The 4,143-nt window shown below is 41.2% G+C and overlaps 1 pseudogene; it reads left to right on the top strand.

Annotated features, from left to right (window-relative positions):
* The first annotated feature begins 2,064 nt into the window (after nt 1–2,064).
* On the top strand, nt 2,065–2,892 carry LOC138167246 (proteasome subunit alpha type-6 pseudogene; annotated as a pseudogene).
* Nucleotides 2,893–4,143: the final 1,251 nt, after the last annotated feature.

Here is a 4,143-nt window from a genome sequence, read left to right as displayed (position 1 = left end):
TCTTTTGACCACGAGTTGGGGGCACTTTCCATCACACTATATTCATTTCTTTCAAATGACTTCCTCCATTTAAAAAAAATGGTTTTGAATTTTATTATTTTTTTTCTTTTTCCTAACCTAATGTCAAACAAAATTCACCCTTTTGCTTTTTTGTCTACAGATATGTACCCACAGTGAGTTGCCCTCTAGACAAATGCTAAATTTGACGTGAGGGCAAAAGAAGGCACCTGAGACACGTGAGAAAAGAGAGGAGAGAGGAGAGAATATTCAGGTGAAGCTAGCACTACGAAATGTGACTGTGTATCGTTGTCAAACCAGTCAGCATGTAGTGGTATTTACAACATCTGAATAAGACCGGGAGCAATGCAATACCTTAGATCTGCTGCTCTTTTGTTCTCTGCCTTCCCTGAAATGTTCTGCCCAGCCCTTGTGGCTGATCCTCAGAGAAAGGCAGGCAGGAGTTCATGTGGTGTGTTTGCATTCCTCAAGTGTTCTGTGTGGGACTCTGGTAGGGTATTGTGCTGATTAAGAGACTGGGCAGAGTATGTCCTAAATGGAGTCTAAACAATGACAATGGGGGGGGGGTACAAATTTAGCCTAGAGTTCTGTGTCTGATACTCAGTGCCATGAGGTTTCTGAACTCAGTTCTGTGTCCCTTTAGAAAAGGTGCCTGGAGATTGGTAACAAAAATGTGATGTGGAGATCTTGAAAGGGGGAAGGGGAAATTACAATATCTTTTCTCCCCACTACCCCCACTGCTTCCTCCAATCACAATGCATTATATCCTTGTGAATTCTTGTGTCCCTGAGCTTTCATGTTAGGAACAACAACCAGTTTGTTCCTAGTGAGTAATGAATCATGAAGTGGTTCTTTGTTGTTCAGAACAGGGAAGCAGCTCTTATAAATTCGCCCAGAGAGGTTCACTGATAACTTCTCACACATGATGAGACAGAAGAATTTAAGCCAGTTTTATTTCTGTCCAATATTTTTTAAAATTATGATTTCATGGTAAAAAGTACTCCCAGTGTGAAAATGCCTAACCTTTGTGTGTTTGTGTGTGTGAGGATCCCTTTATACCCTTGAAAATTGAGGACCCTGCAAAGAGCTTTTGTTTGTGTGGGTTATATCTATTAATATTTATCATATTAGACATTTAAACATCAGTATTTATTATGAAAATAATTTTGAACTTTAAGATCCCCTGAAAGGGTCTCCAGAGTCCCCGGGACTACACTTTGAGCACCACTGTGCTACATAGATGCAGATTGTCAAATCATCTGTAGGGGTGGCTAGGTGGTGGAGTGAATAGAACACCAGCCCTGGAGTCAGGAGGACCTGAGTTCAAATCCAGCCTCAGACACTTAACACTTACTAGCCGTGTAACCTCGGGCAAGTCACTTAACCCCAATTGCCCTGCCCTCCCTCCTCCAAAAAGCAAAAAAGACAAGTCATCTGTATATTAGAGTCTTTATAGACCTGGGTCACTGGATGCTGAAATGACTTACCTATGGTCACATAGTTAGGATGTGTCAGAGGCAGGGTTGGAATGCAGTTTTTCCCTACTCCAAGACTGGTTCTAGTGTTTTCTGTTTAAAAACACTTTTTACATACATCTGTAGAACTCATGGCGAGTCACCCCAATTAATTTAGTCAACAAATATCCACCTGGGAGGGGGGGGGCGCCCAGGCTCGGGCAGGCCTGGCACAGGTCCGGCTTCCTCCGGGGTCTGGAGCAACACGGCGGACACTGAACTCGGCGTCTTTCCTTGCTTCCCGATTGGAGAGATGGGCCCAGAAGGGCCGAAAGGCCAGGGTCGCGACTCCTTTGGGACCTTAGTCCTTAGGGAGTGCGGTCTTGAGTCCCCGAGCTCGGGTGCGGGGGGAGGAGGGAGGAGGATGGCAAATCTGGGCTGTGCCCCTTAGTACTCATATAATCCCGGAAGAATCATCGAACCTGTCTGAACCTTAGTTAATTTGTAAAATGAGGTTGGGTTCGATGACTTATAAAGCCTCATGCTGACCAGGTGCAAGGAGAGGTTCGAGTCCCTGCTTAGCCACGACCAGCCTGTGTGGCTTTAGAATATGCTTTCAAAGCTATCAACCAGGGTGGCCTCACATCAGTAGCTGTCCGAGGGAAAGACTGTGCAGTAATTCTTACGCAGAAGAAAGTACCAGACAAGTTATTGGATTCAAGCACGGTGACTCACTTATTCAGAATAACTGAAAACATTGGCTGTGTAATGACAGGAATGACAGCTGACAGCAGGTCTCAGGTGCAAAGAGCTTGCTATGAGGCTGCAAATTGGAAATACAAGTATGGCTACGAGATTCCTGTGGATATGTTGTGTAAAAGAATTGCAGATATTTCTCAGGTCTACACACAACATGTTGCCCTTGGCTGTTGTATGATATTGATTGGTGTTGATGAAGAATAAGGCCCTCAAGTATACAAATGTGATCCCGCAGGCTACTACTGTGGATTTAAGGCCACTGCAGCTGGAGTCAGAGTCAACCAGTTTTCTTGAAAAGAAAATGAAGAAAAAATTTGACTGGACTTTTGAACAGACAGTAGAAACAGCAATAACATGGCTGTCTACTGTTCTATCCATTGATTTCAAACCTTCAGAATTAGAAGTTGGAGTAGTTACAGTTGAAAACCCTAAATTCAGGATTCTCACAGAATCGGAGATTGACACACATCTTGTAGCTCTAGCTGAGAGGGATTAACACTGTAATTAGTCTCCCTAATTTACTATGTGCTGACCAGGATATTTGGTAAAAACCAACACACTCACCAATGGCTCTGGATTGAAAGACGAACTATATCCCCACTGAAGTGGACTTGGCTCTGTATAAATAAAACAGAGGTTTTAGAAAAAAAAAAAAAACAAATATCCACCTGGGACCCTATGTTACTGACAAGTAGATTACACAGGGGTTCTTCTCATGATAAAAGTTAGGTCCCCCCCCACCTTGAAGAAGCAATGTGGTATAGCAAAAATAGCATTGGCCTTGTAGAGAAGACTGGGTTCAAGTCTTAGCTCTACCATTTGTTACTTGCTTTACTTTGGGTGAATTATTTTTACCTCTCTGAGCCTTAGTTTCTTCATTTAGCTAGATAGCTAGATGGATAATAAATATACAAATAGACAAAAGGTAGATAAGATAGATGGATATTAGATATACAGATGGACAGAAGATACATAGGTAGGTAGGTAAGGTAGGTAAGGAGATAGATAGATAGACAGAATTTTCAAAACACTTATTTGCCAAGCCCAGGGTATACAAATACAAATAAGCAAGACACTCCTTGCCTGCCTTAAATGGGCTCACATTCTAATAGGGGAACACAGCAACATAAAATGGAGCTAGAAGGGGGGGGTCCCCTACTTTCTAGGAGTGAAGAGAGTGATGGCTGTAGTGTAAATAGCATGACAAAAAGATCAGGCCACGAAATGTCACGGAGGCCTGGTTTCAGGTATGTTGAGGCAAAAGTTCATGTATTAGAGCATGATAATTCTAATACTACCTATCTAAAAGGGTATATTGTGATGATCAAATGAGATAATATATGTAAAATACTAGATAAATATGAGCTATTATTACTATGACCTCCTTCTCTCCTAATTTCTCATATTGTTGGATTTATAAGAGAGATGGGGGGGGCGAGTGTGAGAAGTTTAGGGGGAAATGAGGTATAGGGCATAAAGACACTAATACAAAAAAAGAATAGTGTCAATGAATCCTTAAAAATAAACAGAAAAGAGCAGAAGGAACTTCAGAAAGGGACAAAAATAAGTATACCAGTGTTAGAACTTCAGTGTTTGAATTTGAATTATATAAAAAAGTAAGTGGAAAATATAAACTGAAGATGATAGAAGTCTACAGTTTCATATACAATCCATTTTTTTCTGTGTATATAGAAGTGCTAATGATTATTGATTTGTGTTAACTTCATCATAAAAATTTATTTTTCAAAAAATTCTTCTTATGCAGTCCGTTATATGTTTCCTCATTTCTCTTTGCCAGTTTTTGACTAAAGGGGTAAACATGGTGGTAAAGAGGGAAAGGAATATGTGTGCAGTTATATGCATGTGCTTACAACATGGTTGGCACATGGAAAGTCAGAGAGATTGGAGGACC

This window comes from Petaurus breviceps, unplaced genomic scaffold (genome assembly GCF_028583685.1).
Source record: "Petaurus breviceps papuanus isolate PSGF00001 unplaced genomic scaffold, PetGlider_PUasm1.0 229, whole genome shotgun sequence".
NCBI classification, from domain to species: Eukaryota; Metazoa; Chordata; class Mammalia; order Diprotodontia; family Petauridae; genus Petaurus; species Petaurus breviceps.
This window is presented reverse-complemented; position numbering and strand designations above follow the sequence as displayed.